The sequence below is a fragment of the Balaenoptera musculus genome, chromosome 14 (assembly GCF_009873245.2).
Source record: "Balaenoptera musculus isolate JJ_BM4_2016_0621 chromosome 14, mBalMus1.pri.v3, whole genome shotgun sequence".
In the NCBI taxonomy this organism is placed as follows: domain Eukaryota; kingdom Metazoa; phylum Chordata; class Mammalia; order Artiodactyla; family Balaenopteridae; genus Balaenoptera; species Balaenoptera musculus.
In genome coordinates, this window is record NC_045798.1 from 76,990,210 (window position 1) to 77,014,501 (window position 24,292).

The 24,292-nt window shown below is 43.2% G+C and overlaps 1 protein-coding gene across 1 annotated transcript in view; it reads left to right on the forward strand.

Moving 5' to 3' along the window:
* Positions 1–3,484, forward strand: part of TNFRSF11A (TNF receptor superfamily member 11a) — a 79,429-nt gene extending 75,945 nt beyond the window's left edge. Inside the window, exon 11 of the transcript XR_005016251.1 lies at positions 3,361–3,484. The gene's annotated coding sequence lies outside the window, so the exon portion shown is untranslated. The remainder of the gene's footprint in view (positions 1–3,360) is intronic.
* Positions 3,485–24,292: the final 20,808 nt, after the last annotated feature.

Consider the following 24,292-nt stretch of genomic DNA (forward strand, 5'->3'; position numbering starts at 1 on the left):
GAAACAAAGACCAGGCCTTTTTTACAACTGCTGGTGGGAATGAGAGTCAGGAACAGCCACCAAGGAGAACAGGCTGGTGTTATGACAAAGCTCAAGGTACGCATCCCCCCTGACCCCAGAATTCACTACCAGCTGTACATCACTAGAGAAACCTTTGCAGACATGCAACAGGACACACGAACAAAGAGAGTTCCGAGCGTCATTCCTCAAATAGCCCCAAAGTGGAAACAACCCAAATGACCGTTAACATAGGATAGATAAGTTTCTGGCATAGTCCTTCAGTGGGATTCTATGTGACAGTGAAAATGAATATACGATTCAGCATAATATGGATGTACTATATAAAAATAGATAACAAATAGAGACCTACTGTATAGTACAGGGAACTCTACTCAGTCTCCTATAATGGCCTATTAGGAAAAGAATCTAAAAAAGAGTGGATATACGTATAACTGATTCCCTTTGCTGTAACCCCTGAAACTAACACAACATTGTAAATCAACTATTCACCAAAGAAACTTTATAAAAATAATAATAATATGGATGAAACTGCGAAAAATGTTTGAAACAAAGCAAGACACACAAAAATGCAATATGATGCCACTTATTTTTGAAACATCTGGTAGAGCTGAAAAATATTCTGATAACTTTATTTTATCTAGTTGAGCAAAAACACAGAATCTAGAAGTCCCTCAGGGAATATACGTGGAGGGCCAAGCTCCAAGCTGTGTCCCGTGGACCTTTCCCAGCATTTCTGTGAATCCCCGATCTCAAGAGGCTCCTGGCCCTCTCTGCGGCCGGGCTGGTTCATGCTAATGCTGGCCGCCTGCCAGAGCTCTTCTCATCTCTCGCTGCACCAACCCTAGGCAAGAGCCCAGCGGGGCTTTTTATTGCCCAGCCCTCCCCCAAAGGCGCACGCGTGCGTGTGTGCGCGCACCCAGCACAGCGGACCTGCTGACATGTGGTTGGGTGGGCAGGAGGGTGGACGGAGCCCTGGGCTTAGACTTGGGGTCCTGGCACCATCACCTAAAGGCTTGTGATCCTGAGCAAGTCACTTAACCCTTGTGCACTTGCACTGTCACCCCCAAAACAAGCATATTAACAGAACCCACTTCATACTGCTCTCGTGAGAAATAAATGAGGGTAGGGTAAACACATATGGGTGCCAGGCACAGCGTATGTTGCCAAAATAAATATTCATATTATCAGCACCTGCAGAAGTACAAATAATGTAAAGGAATGTTATCCGGGCCTCCAATGCTGGGGATTTCTCACGGGGCGGACTTCTCTGCAGCCTCTGTTATCTTTCTTGTCACTCCCACCCCAGCCAAGTCTTTCCCAAGGCTGTGCTTTTCCAGTTCTGGACTTGCTTGCCCTTCGGCCCTTAGCTCCGTCTCAGTTCTGCTATTTCTGAGAGCAGTGTAGTCCCCTCCTCAGCCCCTGGCCTGCCTCGGCACAGCCCACGGTACCCGTGTGCCCCTGTAAGCGCAAGGCCATCCACTCCGGGTGACAGCCAACAGGTGAGGCTGAGACGCTTCAGTCTCCCTGGCTCGCCGCCCCCCAGTGCCCATCCCTCTACGTGGACTGAGCAGGAGGGAATTTATTTTCCCACAGAAATGAATGATGCCACTGCCCTTCAAATGGGGAGGCCGCTACAGTCACCTGAGGTCTTAAATAACAAAATTTTCATTCTCGCTTATAAGTAAGCCGGTCCAGGTCCCTGTTTTGATTTGCATCCACTGTCCTCTCAGCTAAACAATTCCCGGCGGCGTGGTGAGACTTTGCTCCTTCTGCTACTGTATTTGCAGCTCTCGTCCCTCAGTCGCTGGGTGGCGGCAGTCTATGGAGTCCAAGACTGGTCAGGCCTGAACCTGAACCTGAAGGCACACCGTGTCCCTCTTCCTCAGGAGGGCAATTAAACTGGGGGAGCGACAGAGGGTTCTTATTACAGGAGCCTGGGAGCTCTGGTCTGGCCCACTTGGTACTGAGATTAAAGTGGCCAAACCACAAGGCATGTCTCTGTGTGTTGCTTTTTGGATTTTTTTCCCCTGTAAACTAGAAAAGAAAAGGACCTCAAGCCTTGGCGATAAGAAAATTCATTTTGTAAAATGCAGGCCTCTGGGAGCAGGTAATCATAACGTAGGAAAGCTGACACGTCAGGACATTTGCTTTAGAAGCCAACCGTGCCCATCTCCAAGCAGGTGTGAATTGGTTCCACATTCAGGAGCAAAACATGTCCTATTACTATATTGTTTTTCTAAATCAAATTAAACGTGACCCTGAGCCTCCACTTGACAAGGGTAGTGAGAAGTTCACTACCAGCCAGGTTATGGGGTGCCTCTCTGCCTACCTGGGGAACTGTGAGTCTGTCCAGAAAATGTGGGGAGAGCCTTTGGTTTTTAGTCCGTCCCTGATGGGGCTCTGGATCCTCACAGGCTGACTGTCCCAGCTCCCGTGGTCCTCGAACGTGGGCTGCCGCGTTCATCCTGAGCGGAGCTTGCACACAGAGGTCTTTAGTCTCATGGTTTAGGGACTGGCCTTCTGGTTATCCCATTGGAATATCCCACTGGGTGCTGTATAGGAAGGGGGTGGGAGGAGAAGTGCACCGCACTCGGGCTTGGAAAATCGAACCCCTCTCTCGGGGGTCACACCGGTGGTTCCTCACTTCCTCAGCCCCCTCAGCCCCTTAGTCGGCTGAGTAATGGTCTCCTAAGATGTCCACATTCTAATTCCAACCTGGGAGTTCCTCCATGGGTGTCCATTTCTGCCTCCCATGGCCAGGGGGCGGGATAAGCCCTTTTACTCCCCAGGGCGACTCCTTAGAGATATCTGGAGCTGACCCTTGTTCCAGTCCTCAGCACTGAGTTCAGAAACATCCCTGGACCAGGCTGTGCTAGCCTGAATCTGAGGATGCTGAGTGAACTGTGTACTATAGCCTGTATAACTCTGAGATGGATCAGGTGCGCCCAGCGCAGGTAAGATAGTTTCCGGCATACACGCAAATTAGGCTACATCATGCCTGCTTTAAACCATATTAAAATGGTTAGGTTTCCAGAAGGTGTTGTGTGACGCTCATTCTCTCAGACCAAATGTGCACACCTTTCCCTGATGAGGACTTAATAATCTAAATCTGGGCTGTGGCCATTTACATCTAAATGATTTAAAATTAAATCAAATTTAAAATTCATTTGCTTGGTGGCACTAGCCACGTTTCAAGTGCTCAACAACCATATGTGGCTGGTGGCTACCACATTCGACAGCACAGGTTCGGAACATTTCCATCATCTCAAAGTTCTGCAGGACAGCTCCGATCTAGATGCTTGTACCTCTGTCTTTGATAGTATTTCTGATTTTCCACAGGTCCCCTAGCTGATCTGACCTCCTTCTTGATCCTTTAGAGATGAAATCCTGTTGATGTCATACAAACCATCTCTGAATCTGCTCTTGTCAGAAGTTGTGAGCCTGTGTTAACATTTGTCATCACAACGTAGACTATCATGCTTCATTTCTTAAGTGCTGGCTTTTCTGACATTTTTGCCGATTTTATATTTTATGCATAATATTTCCTTTCTCAGTCACAGTGATGAATGAAAAATTGTCAAAATTTGGAGAAAAATGTACAAAAACTAAAGAGAGCCATTAGAGAGATGCATTAGCTCGAGGTGTGGGTACTGACTGGCGACTTCTGCTGGCCGTTAGGCAGACATGGATATGAGTTTGGTTATTAATGAGGGTATCATTTATGATAAAGGAGTTGTGACAGCAAGCGTTACAAGTAGTCATTATATGCCAGTGTTGACTAGACACACTGTAATCGCTACACAGCCAACATACTTGATTTCAATGTCTTCATAGCTCTGGATATTCAAATAAATTGGTAGTTAATGAAGCCATGCCCATTGAAGATTTCAGTCTAGAGTGAAAAATCCATAGTCCTAGTAGAGGGGATCACCGTGCGGATTTTTTTCCCTTTTCTACCTATGCTGGAGGACTCCTATCAAAGCATCTCAGACTATAGAAATTGCCTTCTCCAAGTGATTTTCAGGGGGGCAAAACCTGTTCTCCTAAAACACTACTTTTAACTATTCAATTAAATCCTCCTTGAAGAAACGTATTTTTGTTAGTCAAATAGCGGCATCATTACTGCCCAGGCAATTCCCCGAGGATCCCCATTAAGGATATTTCTGGGATGTCTTTTCCTGAAGAGGTACTCTTTAAAAGTTATGCTCAGACACCTAGAATTTCCCTGAAAGATTACAGGAGAATACTCCTGGCAGGGGTTTGACATTACAGCACATGCTAGCCGGGCTAATAGTTACTACCCATCATCTTATGCAGGAAGGTGCTAGCATACTGTATGAATTTAAATTGAAATTCAGAAATATGGTTGGTGTGGTAATGAAAAGATTTTGGCAGAAGCAATGTGGAGCCCTTGACAATTACAGTTGAGAAAATATAGTGAGATGGCTGGAACATCAATTACAAAATAACCTTCCAACTTGACATTTTTGGAATTTCATATTTTCCAGGGTTCCAAATGGGAAGACAGGCTGCTTTAGTAGTCAGACTTATCTTTCAGTATATTCAGTATATTGAGAAGCCAAAGTTAAGGCAAAAACGTAGTACATACTGGACAGAGAGAAGCAGGCAGACATGGGTGCTGGTTGACTGCTGTAGTAAAGGCAAATTCTTGGGGCCAAAGTTTCCAATCTTTTATGAGGTATGAGATAGTAGGAGGTTAAAGACATTGGATCAATCGTTTATTCATGCATTCATTAAATTATTTATATATTCAATTGATTATCTGTTTGTGGAAGAATGGAATTTTCTCTCCCCCTTACAGCCTGCCTTCCTTCTGCTTCTATCCCAGTGTGGAGAAGGTTTTGGAAAGACAGCCGAGCTAGGCAGACATGTTAAATACGATAATATATATTTAGTGGTCATCTTAGCAAGAAGGGTTGTTTTGTTCATGTCTTGCTCTGAGAAACCCAGAAAGTCTTAGGACTTATTGCTAAGCAGGGCAGCAGGGTGGGATGGAGCTCTGCCTTCCTGGACGGAGCAGGATGAATGGCCCCCATGACCCTGTGGGCTGCTGCTGGGATGATGCCGGGATCCTGGGGAAGGGGGGGCAAAGGAAGGAGAAAAGGGAGCAGAGAGAGTAGGGACCCTCTCAGGAGCCCAGTGAGGAAGGCTCCCTATGAAGGGACACAGATGGAAAAGGAAAGAAATGTCTGACCCCATCTTTTGGGCCAGAAGGTTCTGTAACCAACACTTGGAAAATTACCGGGAATCATGAAAGAGGAAAGCTAGTATGAATTTTTTCAGGAACTCTTCAAACATAGAAAAAGGAGTAGGAATAATATAATGAAGGTCTATGTAGCTATCAAACAAGTTCAATAAACCAACAACATGTGGCCCAATCTTGTTTCTTTACACTTCAACCCCACTTTCCCCCATCCTCAATGCAGTATTTTTAAAGAATATTCCAGACAAATATTTCATCTGAAAAATACAACAACCAGTTTGCATCTCTAAAGATAAGACTATTTTTTTGTAATTTATTTATTTATTTTTGGCTGCATTGGGTCTTCGTTGCTGGCACGCGGCTTTCTCTAGTTGCGGCGAGCAGGGGCTACTCTTCATTGCGGTGCGCGTGCTTCTCCATGGCGGTGGCTTCTCTTGTTGCGGAGCATGGGCTCTAGGCGCGCGTTGCTTCAGTAGTTGTGGGCGCACGGGCTTAGTTGCTCTCCATGGCATGTGGGATCTTCCCGGACCAAGGCTCGAACCCGTGTCCCCTGCATTGGCAGGCGGATTCCTAACCACTGTGCCACCAGGGAAGTCCAAGATAGACTGTTTTAAAACATACCATAATATTATCCCATATAAAATAATAATTCCTTAATATCATCAAATGTCTCCAATTCTCTTATGAGCTTTTAACAGTTTGTACAATCCAGGACCCAAACAAGACTCATACATTGCAATGGGTTAGTATGTCTTTTATGGAGGTTTTAGTCTCTCTCTTCCTCTTCCCTCTCAAAAAAAAAAGAGGGAAAATCGTCGTGCCATCTATTTATTTAAATACACTGCGTCATTTGTCCTATAGATTCTCCTACATTCTGAATTTTTCTGACTATATCCTTGGTGTCATTTAACATGTTTCTCTGTTCTCTGTATTTTTTGTAAAGATACAAAATACCTTTATAAAATTTTTGAAATATTGGCTGGAATTCTTCTATAAAGAGTAACTTGCCCTTAGCAAATATTTGGTTACCTTAAGGTATCACTTATACAGAAAAGATAAGATACACACTTGATTCTTTCCCCTTATTTACCAGTTTTCAGAATAATGACTGGTGCCCTAGCAATCTTCTAAAGCGACCAATAGAAGCTTTTTATGAACTCATGGATTTTAACATAATGTATGTGTTTCATTTTAGTAGTTATTATTCTTTTTGATGCTCAAGTTTTCCTATCTTTGGCCAGTGGGAACCACTTCAAACTAGTTTCTGTGTCCTTCAGGCAAAACTCGGTAGTCTTTGAGAGCTTCCTTGATTTCTTGTATAAGAAGATTTTCCAGCTTGGCTTATGCATCCCCTGACTCTGAACTGGAATCCACTATTCCCCAAGGAGCTTGCTTCTTTTTATTGGGAAACAGTATTTAGAGACCCACATTTAGCACCAGGAATACTCATACTTACTGGGTTGGTCATTGTTTTTAGACCTTTTTAATGGAATATCTAGGAAACATTTTTTTTTTAATTTTATTTTTGGCTGCATTAGGTCTTGTTGCTGCACGCGGGCTTTCTTTAGTTGCGTCGAGTGGAGCTACTATTTGTTGTGGTGCGCAGGCTTCTCATTGTGGTGGCTTCTCTTGTTGTGGAGCATGGGCTCTAGGGCACGTGGGCTTCAGTAGTTGTGGCGCGGCTCCAGAATGCAGGCTCAGTAGTTGTGGCGCATGGGCTTAGTTGCTCTGTGGCATGTGGGATCTTCCCGGATCAGGGCTTGAACCCGTGTCCCCTGCATTGGCAGGTGGATTCTTAACCACTGCGTCACCAGGGAAGCCCCTAGGAAACAATTTTTAAAAAGATACTGTACATTCTGAGTTCATACTGATATTTGCCATTCAGAATTAGGATTACAGAATTTTTGCTTTGATTTTTCACATTCTTTTCTCTTATACTGAAAATCTTGCTTCCTAATACCGTTAACATAATTCCTTATTTGTTTTATCCTACAAATATGTTCAAAATATTAGTTCAAAATAACAATACCACATCATTACACAACAATATGGTTACTTGAAAATAAGTTTCTTTGCGGGTTTTTTTTCCTGGTTTTTGTTGATATTAAGAGATCATATATATATATTGTGTATATATATAATGTATACATATGTGTGTGTATATATATATATATACACAATAATATAATAATTAGTGTTTTAAAGTCATTTGCAATAATGACTTCTCCCGTGTGATTAAATTATCAGGGTCAACGTACAGTTAGGTTCAGTTGTTTCCCTTTGCTTTGAGTTTTTTTAAGCTTTTTCCCCATTTTGATTTAATTTTGCTTTTAAATTGTTAAATATATACACAGTTAAAGGTCATAGCCGTAAAACAAGGTATTCTTTAGAAAAGTCTAGTTATCATTCCCGTTCCTCTCTTGCTTCCCTTTCTCTATAATAATATATTTTGGTGGGTTTTGATTTGCCTTCAATTTTTTATATAAGAAAACATGTATCTGAATATATATGAATGTATATTTTTCATTCTTTTGCCTCTTAGAGAAAATGTAACCTATTACATACATTTCTGCACCTCAGCTGCACCTAAAAATAACTCCCAGTCCTTTTCAGTACATTAGAGAATGCTTCATTTCTTTTATAGCTACACAGTATTCTAATGTGTGATGTGCTTTTAGTTTTACTCAACTGTTTCCCTATTGATGGACAGTTGGGCTATTCCAGTCTTTTGCTTTTACAAATCGTGTTATAGTGAAAAGTCTTGTGCATATGCATTTCTTATTTTTGAGAGCAGACCTTTGGGAATAGATTCCTACAAGTAGGAATTGCTAAGTCAAAAGGTAAATGCATGTAGTTTTTGCCAGCTATTGCCAAATTCTCATCTATAGGAACTGCATCGCTTAGCATTTCCACCAGCAATGAGTAGTTCTCCCTTTTGGATTTTTGCCAAAGGGAGTGTCAAAGTAGTCTAACAGTGAAGCTGAGTTTTATTTCTTTTTCTATGATCTGTATACTAGAACTTAATTCCAAAGAAGCAGGACTCCTTTTGGACAGTAAACACCTTTGAGGTTGTCAGAGCAGAAAAAATCACTCCCTGGCTACATTATATGGTATTGAATAAAGAAGTTCTTCCTATAGCTGGGCTTGAATTGCCAAGCTCTCATTCAGAGTAGCTCAGCCACGGGGAGTTATACAAAAGGAATGGCCAAAATTCAACGGAATAAGAAGCCTCAAAGGGCTCTTTTGAGCACATATGCCATGGCTATCTTTGGAGGCATTTATAACCCATCAAATATCCATGGGCACTTTTTGAGAAGATTGAAACTGCTCTGGAGTTAGAAGTTCTTGGCACAATAAAGAAAACAATGGTTGAAACTGAAGGATTAACCGGGTAAAGAACATGGTCCTTTCAGTCAAAACTTATGAAATTCTACTCTTAAAAGCTCCATCTCATCCTGTGTATGCAAAAGAACCCCAGAAGGAATATTCACAGCATATTATATATATTACCCGTTGGATTTCAATACTGTATAAATGCTTACAAAATATAGATTGCCTTTCCCTTTCTTTTTGTTTATTTTGATCAATTTGGCACTCAGTGCTATACCGTGGATCTTTTAAGTGGGGGACTGACTTTACAGAAAGGGTCATATCACATGTTTACAAAGAAGCACTCACTGAGGATTTGTTCTCTTGCACTTATTTACCAGTTGCCATGTTAGCATGCTACCAATTTACAGAGCAGTCAACATTTAGTGATGATCTTCTGTGGCGTAGAACTGTGCTAGAAGCTGGCATACGAAGATGACTATGCCTGGTTCCTTCCCTAGAGGAATTTACCATGTGGTCTGACAGACTGACAGGTAAACACATAAGTTAGAAGCACCTCTGACATGGGACCGTTCAGAATGTATGGTAATTGTTTACATATATTTCTGCTAATAGAGTTTACTCTTTCTTAGACACAGCTTTATTGGGTTAAAATTCACATACCATATAATGCACCCATTTGAAGTGTACAGTTCAGGTGTTTTGTGTGTTTCTGCGCATTCACAGAGTTGTGCAATCATCACCACGTTGATTTTAGAACGTTTTCATCATCACAAAATGAGGAGAAACTCCTCATTTTCCTCCAACCTACTCCCCAGCCCTAGGCAACCACTTATTTTCTGTCTCTATAGATTTGCCTTTTATGGATATTTTAGACAAGGAAATGAAAATGAAGTCACACAACATGTAGTCTTTTGTGACTGTCTTCTTTCACGTAGCGTATTTTCAAGGTTCATCAGTGTTGTAGTATGTATCAGTACTTCATTCTTTTTTGGGGAGGCAAATAATATTCCATTCATGGATATGCCACATTTTTTGTAGTTGTTTACTGTTCTTTTATTGAGGTGACATTTGTATACAATGAAATGAGCAAATCTTAAATGTGGCTATACCACATTTTTTTATTCACTTATCAGCTGATGAACATTTAGGTTGTTTCCACTTTTTAGCTACATATAAAGTTGTTAAAAATGTTTATGTGCAAGTTTCTGAGTGGACACTTAGTGAAATTACTGGGTTTAACCTTTTGAGAAACAAGCTCACTTAAGGAAGGAGTGCATCTTCATATTCCCAGTATCAAGCGCAGTAGTAGAAATGTATAGTAGGTTCTCAACTCTGTACTCAAAATTGGCATCCCATTGATTTTCCTGTGTTTTGAAATTGGGAGGGACCTTTGCTGTCAGAAGGCTTATGCTCTGAGTCAGGTGATCATCCAGCCCATGGTTGTGATGTGATATTATACAGTTCACAGTTCTCCATCTTGTCTACATGGTACCATGAGAGCCTTTGCCAAAATCCACATACCTGAGCTCTGTGACTGCCCTGATTTGCTAATCTACTAGTAATCCTATGAAACGGGAAACTGTGGTTAGTTTGGCCATGCGTAGAGCTGAAAACGGACGACTTAATGATAGATTCTAATCTTTAGCCTGGAATGAACACTTCCTTGTCTATCCTTCCCAGATTCCACCTTTCCCCTTTTTCTTAAATGATGACATCGTACTTGTCATTGGGATTTGTCATTTCTCTCTCATCCATCTGATTCTTCAGACACCACCCTGCACTCACTTCCAGTCACCCGCCCCCCGAACATGGTTCATGTAAGCTTGGTGGCCTGTCTGCTCTCACTGTCTCATGAACTCAAGATGTTAAAGCTGGAGGGCCCCTCCCTCTCTGGGTTTCACATCTTGAAGCTTATTTTTATTTTACACTTCCCAGTAGAAAGATCATTTTCCATGATACAGAAACAAAAGCGCTATTGAGTAGTTGAGTTGAAGTTCTGAGTAGTTCTGTATTCCTTCGGCAGGTATTTACACTGTCCCTCAAGCGGGGGAGTGGTCTTCCTTGTTCCTTGGCTCTGATTGATCAACAAAGCCCTTGGGATTGACCACAGTATTTTTCACCAGCCCTGATCGCTGGAGTCTTTAGAACTTCCTGACTTGGTTCTTAAAGGTCCAGGCTCCTCTTGGGTGGCTGGCCACAGGGAAGTCACCCGAGGACTCTTTGCCTGTGGGCGCTGTCTTAGAATAATTTCTGTGGTGGGGATGCCCCCTTGTTTCTCTTTTCAGTGGGTCCTAGGGCTGCTCTCCTTCTTAGCTGCCACCAGCCGCTTTTCCCCAGGCTTCCTTCTCCCACTTGCAAGAAGGAGCCCAGCTGCACATCTTTCTTGCTCCCCTCCAACTCTAAATAAGCTTAGAAAATATTTTTGAAGCCATCCAAGGCAATTTAGTGCCCGTAAGGGCAGGAAAACAGTCAGAGGAGGGGATTAAAAATAACAGAAAAATTATAAGAAAGCTTTAACATCTATAATAGTCATCCTGGGAACCTACTGTGACCAGATTAAATCTGGATCTACTCTTTCTTAGTCCCCTCATGGGATCAGCAAGTCAGCTCTCGCCAGCCCCTCTATCCCTGTGTTCATTTGTAGGGAGCCCCGTGAGTCCTTCTTCTTATTTATACCTTCCTGCCTTAAATGAAAGATACAGATATTAGGCTATTTGGTTTACAGATCAGAAGTCCTCTCCAAATCGAATAACTTTTTTTTTCATCTAGTTTAATTACCTTAATCAATATGTCCCCCTCCCATCTGAGAGCTGGCTGAGCAGCCTTACTGACTTCTGCAGACGCCACCCCCATCATGTGGAATTCTATGAATACTCCATATAACTATATGTGTGTGTGTGATGGATATATACAATTCTTCTTATTCACAGTAGTTTTGGTCTCTAAAGTCACCATGAATGTGAATTGGTGAAACCTGAACCATTGGTCCTAGGGAAAATACGGGCTGAGTTTCCTTCAAGCCTTTGGCCACAACATTTTCTTTCATCAGTAGGTCAATACATTGCTTTATGTGTGTTTCTGTTTGAAGACACCTTACTTAATATATGTTGTTAGTTAATTACATCGAACTCACAACAGCAGCGCTGTAACTCGCGCCTGAAGGAAGCTTACCCAGCACACGTGTTTTCTCCTGAAGGCACATCACAGCCTTCTTGCACTGAGGAACACTCAACAGCGCACTCCAGCACTACACTGGGGGGGCAATTTAAACCGTGAAATCCACAAAAAGCACAAAGGTGTAAAACATGGGACACTAAATAGATGGTGAAAAGGACACTTGTTTACAGTGTGAGAGCGGAAACAAGAAGGCAGAGCCATTGTCTTGTTTCCCCTCAGCTGGGAAGGTGTCACATCAAATGATTCAATTTTTTGACCACTCTGCACATCTGGGCAAATAACCGCAAGTATTGATTTGGGGTTTACAAATAAATTTTAGTGAGTGTGCCAGTTTGCAAATACAGTCAGTCCTTCGTATCGTCTGATTCTGATCTGCAGTGGGTTGAATCCATAGATGCAGAACCTGTGCGGATAAGGAGGGCAAACTGTACTACGTCATTTCATATAAAGGACTTGAACATCCATACATTTTGGTAAATCCACGGGGTCCTGTAACCAATCCCCTAGCAGATACTGAGGGATGACTGTACAGAATCCACGAATAATGAGGTTCAACTCTATACACACATGCACACACATACATATACATACACACATATACACACTCACACACACACATATACACACTCATACACACATATATACACTCATACACACACACACACAACTCCGAGGGCAGATTTCATCTGTCTGTGTTGCACCTACCATGGCACGGGCCATGGGGTTATGTCATTTGGTCATCAGTGTATACACTATACCTTGCCCAGCGCCTGGCACATTGTCCAGTGAGGTCAATCACACACCCACAGAGAGACTGCACTCCATCTACCATCTACTCCAGGTCCATAAAGATTAGATGTAATTTTATAAAACGCTACCAAGTCTATTTAAAGTTGCCCATCACATCTTCAGCTTCATTAGATATATAATTTTTACTATTACAATTTTTACATTGATGTAGCTCTTTATGGATCAAAAACACATTCACGTAGTTTTCAAGCTTATAGTGTCTATTGTACGTAGATGGATTGCTGATGTCAATTCCACGTGGCATCACTGTGGAATTTTATTTTCACTTTTAGTAAAACCTAGAGAAACACTGTGGTGAACAAGGTATTCCATAGGCCCAGTTTTGTGTGTTTTGACTCATTAGTAGTCTGGTTCTGGTTCTATAGCCATTTGGATTTCTAGCACCCGAAGTGGAGAGATGTGTTTACTAACGGATTGGGTAAAGAGTTCAAGATCTTTCGGAGGAGAGAAAATAGGCATATCTCCACCTAGCGGTCAAAAGTAAAATGTGGGAATGTTGAGATGGGTTTAGACCATTAGGTGTCAGTGTATGCACCTAAACTGGGGCTGCTTTTCTTGTGAGTCAAATGCTGGGGAGAGGAAAATAAAAAAATAGAGCAGTCAAGGAAAATCCACCAGGATTACTGTGAAAAATATAAAGGTAGTCCAGTATGAGCTTTGGAATCATAAATTTGAATCTAAATTCCAGCTTCACCACTAAAGAGGTATGTGATTTGGGGCAAGATCTTAGTTACTCAAGTCTCAGCTTCTTCATCTGTAAAATGGGAATGACAACACCGACAGCATGATTAGTTTAAGAATAAAACAAAATAATGCATATAAACCAATCAGCACAGCATCTGGAGCATAGAAGACAGTCAGTCAGTGACAGGTATCATTATTATGTCTGTTTGAAAGGAGAGATAAAGTATTTCCTTAACACTTAAGTGTTGCATACATGCATGTGTTATCAGTAACAAGGCAATACGGACTGTAAAAAATATAAGTAATGAGTGCTATATGCTTTCGTGCAGTAGGACCTATTGAATTACCTGTCAAATAGATAATGTATTAAATAAGAAGGAATCCTAGATAAAAAGACTGAGAGGAAGGTTTCTACATATTTCACATTGACTCTCCATTTCAATGGAAATGCACAGATTGTGTTAAATGGGTCATATTTATTTTCTTTACACCCACTAAAAATAAAGGGCAGTAAGTTAGTGACAGATACAAACTGGAAGGGTGTTCCCAATAAATAGTGGACCCTTATTTCCTTTCTAAGGAAACAGCATGTCTTTAAAATATATTTCTGGGACTTCCCTGGCGGTCCAATGGTTAAGACTCTGCTTCCACCGCAGGGAGCAGAGGTTTGATCCCTGGTCGGGGAACTAAGATCCCGCATGCCGCACAGCGCGGCCAAAAGAATTTAAAAATTTTTAAAATATATATTTCTAATCCTATCGAAATAATAGTGCATATCATGGTCTTATCTGATGTTGCAAACATAGCCTCATATTACAGAGGTCTGGATGGATGAGAATGTGGGAATTCAGGAAAAGAACCACCAACATCACCGAGGTGACCCTGTGTCCATCACCTCTCCCTCACCCTTGTAACTGGTGTTGGTCTTGTCGTTTTCTGCCTGCCATTGTCCCTTCCTATTTCTTGTGGGTTAAATGTACCCCCAAAAAGATATGTTGAAGTCCTAACCCCCGTGCCTGTGAATGTAACCTTATCTGGAAATAGGATTTTGCAGATGTAATCAAGAGTGAGTTAAGATGAGGTCACACTGGAGGAGGGTGAGCCCGAAATCCAATAGGACTTGTGTCCTTATTAGAAGAGCAGAAGAGACCACACAGAGCAGAATGCCACGTGAAGACACCAGCACGCACAGAGGGAAGACGACGTGAGGACACAGCGCGAGCACCGTGTGATGCTGAGGGAGAGACTGGAGTGATGTGTCTACAAGCTAAGGAACGACAGGGATGGTCGGCAACACCAGAAGCTGGGGAAAGTGCAAGTATCCTCCCCTAGCACCTTCAGAGAGAGCACGGCCCTGCTGACACCTTGATCTTGGACTTGGAGCCTCCAGAGTTGGGAGAGAATACATTTCTGTTGTTTCAAGCCACCAGTTCATGGTACTTTATTAAGGCAGCCCTAGGAAATGAATACACTACTTCTAGCAGAGAGAAATTCCAGAGTGGAATTTCTGGTGGTGGGTGTTTATCTGAACAGTTTTTAATCCCCTGAAATTCTTTTTTTTTTCTTAATTAATTAATTAATTTATGACTGCGTTGGGTCTTCGTTGCTGCGCGCGGGCTTTCTCTAGTTGGTGCGAGCGGGAGCTACTCTTCGTTGCGGTGCGTGGGCTTCTCATTGCGGTGGCTTCTCTTGTTGCAGAGCACGGGCTCTAGGCATGAGGGCGTCAGTAGATGTGGCACGTGGGCTCAGTAGTTGTGGCTCGCGGGCTCTAGAGCGCAGGCTCAGTAGTTGTGGCACCCGGGCCTAGTTGCTCCGCGGCATGTGGGATCTTCCCAGACCAGGGATCGAACAGTGTCCCCTGCATTGGCAGGCGGATTCTTAACCACTGCGCCACCAGGGAAGTCCCTCCACCCCCCCACCCCCGCTGAAATTCTAACCTTATAAAAGTATAGTGAGCTGCCGCTAAACAAGAGGGATGAGAGGATTGAAATCATTTGTGTTCAGACCACATTAAGCAACAGGTGACGTGCAAAGAATGTAAACATTTAGGATGTTTGAACAACGCCAGCCCGCCTCCGCCTGGGTGGGGAAGAGACAGGGGTTTCCTCTCTTGATGGCTGAGAGCCAGCTTCTGAAGCCTGGGATGCCGGGTCACCTGTCTGCTTCTGTTTTCATGAGGATAATGCTCACTTAATCTGCCCATGCCTGATCTTTTGCGAAAATTTCCAGGACATTGCCTTGTTCTCTCCTCTCCTTCCCTGCTACTTTCCCAGCTGCCTGGGACTCCATCCCAGTGTAAACAGGTCCACTCTGCTCCCCTAGTCAAGGGTAAATGGAACTCAAGCTACTAGGCTGTGAAGAGCCTCGCTCGATTAACGTCCAACTTGTTTAAATCCATAATATGTTAACTCGGCTTATTTGGATTTAGGAAGTCCCCAATCATCCTGTTGACACAGCGCCTGAAATAAGAAGCAAACGCCAAGCCCCTTACACAAAAGGGACTCCCTTGGCAGCATACTGCTGGTATTTGAAAGCAATTCCGCTAGGTGGCGCGCCATTGAAGGTTGGGCCCAGGATCCTGGCGCTTCCCTCTCGGTGTCGGCAGGTAATGGAAGCAATCCCGGAATGAATGAGGAAGTCCAGAAGGCAGTCCTAAATTGCTCTGACAGGTGTAGAAGACGACGTTACTTACCCTTAATCTTCCGATTAGACGGGACCTCTGACTGCTTCCCTCATTGATAGCCTCCTCTGTGATCAAGTTCCTTCTACCTCCGTCCCTTGAAGGGCTCCGGATCAACACACAACCAAACCATAAGGGCAGGTGGAAACAAGTGAACGGGGCTGCGGGGCTAACATAGGAGGTGATTCTCCATCGGGCTTAGCCTGGTGCCCGGCGTGGAAGTGGTTGGGTGGGCAGGGAAAGCTAATGTCAGCATCTCATGAGTGGATGCCCCCTGGTGCTGGCGAACCGGCGAGAACCCTTTGTGCCCATTAACACCCTCTGGATCGTTCAGAGAGGGACCAACTGAGAAAGCTGGGATATTTTCATGTGACAGGATTAAGTGCATTTCCGGTTGGATCTGAGCCAAGTTCTTGCATCCGAAGTCTTTAAACATGGAAGTCAGACGGGGTCAGGCTAAAAATAAAAAGGACTAATAAGTTTAACAAAACAAAACAAAGCAAAAAACAATGAGAAGAGTTCTCTGGCTGCCACCACCGTGTACCTTGAAAGAGGCTTCGCCTTGTATCGACTACAGAAGAGTTTGCGTTTCCTAAGCGACAACGGTTCTGTGGGACACCAGCTTCCTGACGTCCTCCCGATCCCAATTTCCGAGGCTGTAAGTTGGCAAAAATAGTTCTTTTCTTGTGGTGCTGTGATGAGGCCAGGAAGTAAAACATGAAACTCCCTAGCAGGTCCTCAAGAAATAACTCGCTCCTTCTTTCCCTGCTGCTCTTCTGAGAAGTTTGGAGGAGAAGGGCTTTATAAACACAAGAGGTTGACATAATCAGTACACACCAATCACCAAAGCAAAGCTGCCAATACTCTGGTACAGATTTTTGCCCTACTTACAACTCGAGCAAATCCTGTCATCCCCACCTTCACCAGCTTCAGTGTTGGTTGTTGGTTTATGAACAGTGGAGAGGGACTCAGGGGGCTCCCTGTTGCTTTCCAATTTGCCAGCAGAATGGCTCTGGGGACAGAGCCAAAAAGACAAAGCCAGGTGTGCTGACTTCCTTAGAATAATCTGAGCACCGGAGGCTCATGGCAAGTGCTCAGTCTGCACCATCCCAGGGACAGGGTGAAATAGACAAATCTGATATTGGGTACCTTCAATTTCTTCTTATGTATCCCTTTCTTTACTCTCTCATTGAAATTGCAGGCCCCCATCGCCTTCCCTTTTCTCCTCTGTTAAAACTTGGTCTCAGGAAAAAAATTGATTATCAGTAACCTTATGTCAATGGACATTTGTACACTGCTCTTCACTAGATGAGATTTTCCTCATTTATTCACCACCAAGAAGGTGGTAGGAGTGTTTTGGAAGACAGGGACCTTCTGGTGTCCCTGAAATCACCCCCGAAGGACATGTCTGCCCTTCACTCTACACAGGCTGTTGGAAGCGTGAATGTATTTCAGAAGCCCTTCCCCGGTAACAGGTGGAGGTTTGGAATAGTTGGATAATTGCTACTAGAATTCCTGAAAAATTGCAGCAAATATCCATAAATAAACATTAGATATGAAACACAGATGCTTGGCATTTAACATATTTTAAAAACACTTTACCAATTTCTTTCCTCTTTGCCAATCGTTAGAGTTGCCAAGTGGTTCTTTAAGATTTGACCTGGCCCCGCCTCTGCAATGATGAGACCAGCTCAAGGAAAACACCACCTGAATTCAAACAAGCCAAATGTATATTTGTGCTTGCTTAAATCTCCAGATTTTATTCCACTGCCATGTTGAGCCCGTAAGGAAAGGGTAGCCTTAGGATGAAGGACACATGCTTGGCTTTGACAGCTGAGAAGCAAGGACCGGAATGGCAAGTATGGAGCTCCATGTGCCCGCATTCTCTGCTTCCTTTTCCATAGCAGGGATTACTAATCCATCTCAGCCTTCCAATTAGAGCTTCAGGTGGTCCCTAGTGAGAAGGCCAAAGCTGTATTCCAATTGTTAAATTCTCTAAGACAGTGCAGAGCAGGTCTCTCAAAAGAAACTACTGGTTGCCCCTAAAATTCCTCCCAACTCCATGTTGTCTGATGCCTAAAATTCTGTCATTAGAGCACCCCTTCCTGGAGTCCATAGCTATGGTGCCTACAGGGGCAGACACTATGCTAAGCCCTCTACATATGTTTACTCATTTAATTTTCATAATCTGCTCTTATCTCTATTTTACAGATTAAAAAAATCGTGACTCAGAGAATGAATTGCCCAAGGTCATACAGCCAGTAAGGGACAGAGCCAGGATATCAAAACTAGGTCTTTTTTTTTTTTTTTTTACAAAAAATAAACAAATTAACTTTAAAAATAAACAAATTAACTTTATTAAGTTACACTTCAGTCCTTACATTGATTTGTTTATGAAAATATCAAAAACTAGGTCTACACACTACTAGATATAAGATAGATAACTAATAAGAACCTACTGTATAGCACAGGGAACTCTACTCAATACTCTGTAATGGCCTATATGGGAAAAGAATCTAAAAAAATAGTGGATATATGTATATGTGTAACTGATTCACTTTGCTGTACCCATGAAACTAATACAACATTGTAAATCAACGATACTGCAATAAAAATTTAAAAAAACAACAAACTAGGTCTATTTTATCCCTTAAGACCCTCGCTTTCTCCACTGTATCCATCACACGGCCTTCAGTAGGTGAGGATTTGAGAAGGCAGGTGAAGAAAGCATGCGAGGCAGAGGAATTAAATTCCTGAGACAGAAGAGAACAGAAGGCAGGCTGCAGGGCCAGAGATAAACCCCCCAGATTTCACAGTCCTACCTTGGGCTGGTCTTGGTTTGAAATAAGAGAACCTCAGAGTGGAAGCTGACATTTCCCCCAGAATCAAGGTACCTGCATCCAACAGGATTCAGCAGACTTTCCCTTTAGGCAGCCCAGAAGAGAAGCAGATGGCAAATATCTGCTGTGTGATAAAGGGTAACCATAGACATGTAAATATCAGTGTTGGTGCTGTTGTTATTATAAAATTATATATTATTATTATTCTCTTGATATGAGTGAATGTCACATATAATGGGCAGAAACTCCTAGAATGTTATGCTTGTGCCAGTGGTGGACCTCATGTATTTCACACCTGGAGTGGATTCTTTTTAACAACTCCCCTATCATACAACAAAGTTAGTTGTAGTAATAATCATGAAATTAAAGTATCTATAACAGCAGAGAAAGAAATGCAGGCAATGACATTTTTCTTTTGTTAAACTTCACATAATCATGGTAGTTAAATAAATTAATGAATAAATAAGTAAATAAACAGTACATTACCCCAAAAAGGGAAAAAGTAAACACTTTTAGTCTCTTTTTTAAAAATGCCAACTACTTTATTCTTTTCTTTTAAAGATTTTTTTGAAGATTTTTTTTTTTTTATGTGAACCATTTTTTAAAGTCTTTATTGAATTTGTACAACATTGCTTCTGTTTTATGTTTTGGTTTTTTGGCCATGAGGCATGTGGGATCTAGCTCCCCGACCAGGGGGTCGAACCCGCACCCCCTGCATTGGAAGGCGAAGTCTCAACCACTGGACCACCAGGGAAATCCCTTTTTTTTTTTTCAAAGAAAAGGTGAAAACCCTTTGCCTCCAAGCTGGTAACAAACAGAACATTACAGTTTTTGTTTTTGAGACTTCTGCAGATTTGTCAACGATTTCATCAAAATTAATCATGAATATTCACATTCAGTACACAACATAGCCAGACTTGTCAATCTAGTTCACAGTTGATTGAGGAATATTTTACACTCATTTTAATTCCTGAAGTTTTCTCTCACCTGTAACAAGGGACATATAAGTAGTTGGGGAAAGTCTGAAGCATAAAGATAATTTTGACAAAGACCCAGCTCAATCTCATGTCACAGCAAATTCCAGAATCGACAATACAACCTCCTTCTTCAGGATCGATTCTAGCAGCTTCCAAAGGTCTCTGCAGTTGAAAGTTTTTCACTAAAACCCATCACCAGGAAACATCACAAATTTCTGTTGTATTTGGTTCTCAAGTTTCTCTTCTGCCAAAATCAGGGAAAGTGTCGGAATGACGGCAAACTGGACTTATTTGAACCACCAAGTACTTGTCCAGATTCTGGCCACAGTAACTCAGGCTTCAAACACTGCCCTTTCATCTGGCAAATGTAAGATTGACATCTTCAGTCATTTCTCCTAACATTTCTTCTTTGAATATGATTTTCTTTGAATTTGATTTTCTTTTCTATATAAACTACATATATAGTTTTCTATATAACTGTCCATTTCCTCACCTTTTTTTTTTTGGCAGAAGTAGCAGCCTCTTTCCAGTTTCTTCGCACTGATCTTCCAGGAACAATTTCGAAGCACTGTGTGCCTTGTTCAAGGTGGATTCTGACAGTTTGCAAATATTTTTGTACGCTTACATAGAACAGCAGAATTAAAGTCATTCAAGTTCGCACCTCTGTCTACCATCACCCCCATTGTTAACGTCTCATGCTCTGTTTGGGAACAAACGCATGTAGCTGAGTCCTCTCCAGGTGACAGCCAAATTAACTTCCACGTGGAATATGTATTAAAGCATAAACAACACAAATGTGCTAATTGAGGCTTAAGTATAGAATATTAAACTCTACAGTAACCACAACTGTTTAGAACGTAGACCAACAAAAGATGATTTGGGGAGGAATCTTGTATCATTAACATTTAGAATTGCCAGTGCATGGTGGTAATGAAAGGCAGACCAACTTTTAGATGGTTTTACTAGCGTTTTAAAATTCTCTACAGCAGGGGTCCCCAACCTTTTTGGCACAAGAGACCGGTTTCATGGAAGACAGTTTTTCCACGGGGGTTGGGGGATAGTTGAGGCAATAACGGGAGCGATGGGGAGGGATGTGGAACAGCCGATGAAGCTCTGCTCCCTCAACCACCGCTCGCCTCCTGCTGCGCGGCCGGTTCCCAACAGGCCGAGGGCTGATACTGGTCCACGGCCTGGGGGTTGGCGACCCCTGTTCTACAGACAGCGCTCCCTCCCCTTCCCCCTGCACCAGGAAGGCTGTTCCCACTTGCCTGCCTGTAACTCACAACCTTTCACCAGAAAATTCAGTGGCCTCATCCCTGGGGTTTGGATCTCAGGACCAACCCCTTTTGCTCCCACGACCCCATGACTTCTTACCGTTAAGCTAGTTTCATTACACAGGATTCAACAGATTTAAACAACGGAAATCCCACAGGTGGATTTTTTTCCTGCTCAAGCTACCACCCTTTCCCTGGGAAGGGACCCTCGGGTATCAAAGTCCAGCTGGCCTCCCTCTAGTCTCAAGGCTCATCTCCCAAAGCCAGCTCTTCACAGGGAAGACGGGCTTTCCCTCCAGCTCCCTGGACATTCTCTTTTTTCCTGGCATGTGGAAAGTAAGGTTCTTGTCCCCTTTTAGCCACTCATTTGGGGTCCTGGCAAAAGTGACTTTTTCTACTGCTTCCTCACATGCAAACGTTTAACTGAGTAATTTCTAAAGCCCCTGATAGTGTCCTCTGGGGCTGGCCGTGAGGTCAGATGACCTTGGCCGCCGGTCCAGGGCGCCTGCAGACGGTGCCCACGTGGGGAAAGGTCAGCTCCTGGCACCGTCTCTCTCGGAGTGTTCCCCGTCCCGGGGGCACTGCTGACTTTTCAGATTATCACGTTTCCTTGTTTGGCATCCTCAGAACGGTTGGGCCCTGGAGACTTCCAGATGTCTCTCTTTAACAATCAGAGCCGGATTTCCTGGGCAGTGCCCTCCTCATACAAACATTCTTATTTGTCACGGCACTGCCCTCAGACTGTGCAGGAATGATTTCTAAAAGATAACTCCCACTCTGTTCCTAGGCTACACGACTGCTAAGGGTTGAAATTACCCATGGGGGTGCATGCAGCTGCCCTTAGGGACAGAACTGGGACTAAAACATTCCCATCCCCAATTTCTTATTCACTCATCCACCCCCCACTTCAACGAGCTTAGCTCAGGCCTGGCCCAAGCCCAGTAATCCTGGTCACACGTGATACCTAGCATGCACTCAGCTGGAGAGTATAAACAGACACAGTGCCTTGCCTCTAAGAATTTACGATTCAAAAGTCAACTTGTACGTTGAGTATCAAGATGTCTTTAGAAATAAGAAAAAGTAGTGATAGCATAGAAATAACTTGTTTCTATGACTTTGTATGTTTTTATATCAGGACATAAAAATCTGTCACGTATGTATGGCAACAACATATTTAGGAAATGATCCAAACAAGCTATACACCAGAGATGACAGATTTGCGGCACGTGCCCCGAGAGTCCCTGGGGATGTTTGTGGCAGATGGTGACTTTATCGTGACTCTCTTCCCACCTAGCACACAGATGCAGCCTCAGAATCTTTCCTAACACAGCACTCTGCTCAGTCACATGATTTCAACTGGATTTGCCATCCCTGCTACAAATTTTAGGTGTATTATTCCAGGAAATATGAAACGAGTGAAGTGTGGATGGTTGGCCCTTTCAGGCAGCTACTCCCTGGTCTACCTTACCTTCTCTTTTCCCGCTCACACCTCCTCCCAGGACCCAGACAGGTGCTGGAGTCAGCGGATTGCAAGGAAGTGCGTAATCATGGTTTGAAACAGAAGTTACACACCTGAGATGTAGCAAACATTTGCAGGAGTGCCAGCATTTCACTACGGAAATGATTTATTTGCAAGGTACTCCTTCCTCCCACCCCAGGCCCCGGGCCAGATAAGACTCCCTGTCACATGATTCTAATTACCCCATCCATTTGAGAATAGTAGCCTGAGAAATTATTTCTCAGAGGTATTTGCCGTTTCTCAGAGGACTGCATCTTGAAGACTGAGTCAAGTTGCTTAGAAATTGTTCATGGGAAAATTTCAGCCATAGGAGTAAGCGGTGAGGGAGGTACCAGCTATGTATCCCCTTCCACGACATCCTCTCTCCCTCCCCTTTCAGCTTAGTCTCCCTGTCAACATTAGGTAATTCCAGAGTTAAGGATCCTTGAGCCCTGTGCTGGGTTGAAATTTCACATTCCCCCAGAACCTCAGAATGTGATTAAGGTAAGGATGGAGATGATCGGGTTCAGGTGGGCCCTAAATCCAATGAGTGTGTCCTTTTAAGAGAAACACGCAGCGCAAGGCCACGTGATGTGGTTACAAGCCAGGGAATGCCAAGGGTTGTGAGCAACTGCCTGGAGCCTGGAAGAGGCGAGGAGGTATTTTCCCCTAGAACCTTCAGAGGGAGCGTGGCCCTGCAAACATCTTGAGTTTGGACTTCTGGCCTCTAAAACTGTGAGAAAACACATTTGTGTTATTTTAAGCCACCCAGTTTGTACTAATTTGTTACAGCAGCCTTAGGAAGTGATTACGTTTTCCAAATGCTCTATCTGCTCCCAATTCTTTACCCGGGCTCTGCTCTTGGGAAAGAGGAAATCCAAACCAAGACAGTAGGTATAAATATCCTGAGATTACAGACTGGGGCACAGTTCTGCTCGCGAAGCAGCTGTGGGCGCTAGCACCTAGCCGTTTCGCTGTAGCCTTTCCGAGCTATAGCCCCTCCCCTAAGCGGCCTGCTCTCGAGCATCAGGGAGGCTGGATGTAAACTGAAGGCCTGCAGCAGCTCTAGGAGCTCGGCCAATGACTTGAGAAAGATGGGGGCAACCGTGGGCTACTGGGTGCTGGAAATAGGGTCATAGAAACGTAAAAGCATAAGATCCTTTTTGTAAGCGATGGTTGCAGTGAGAAGGACCGTGGGGAAGTGGGGCTTAATTTCTTATACCTTGCCTAAACAGATCTTTAACAGGCTTAATCACCAGGTGTTCTATTTCACGTGTATGGTCGTTGGTTGTGAGGATACAGTTAATCAGAACATTTTGTCTGAGAAAACTGCTTTAACAATTAATAGCTCAGAAGGCAACACAAAGGTACTTTTCTTTCTCTTGTTTGATATATTTTTCAAGGTAACATTTCTTACTATTTTTTGAGAGCTCCTGGGTGCAACCGATATTTTGTCTTTAGGGGGAAAAATCCTCAAGCCGTCTTGCCTTTTCCTTAATTTACAATTATCACTAAAAATAATTGGAAAACATTAGCGACTTACACTGTATGTTTCCATAAACTCAAATAACCAGTTGGCCAATACTCCTTCATCCCCTTTGGAAAAGAAAAATACCTTTTCCAATAAAGCAGTGTCCCCATGAATGATGATTTACATCTCCATGGCACTGTTTATTCCCCTCTGGTGGATGGGAGAGAGGCCATTTTCAGAGCACTGGTAGATTCTAGACAGGACAGTCACCTGGTGCCCTGTGCTCCCAGCCAGCAGGGGCTG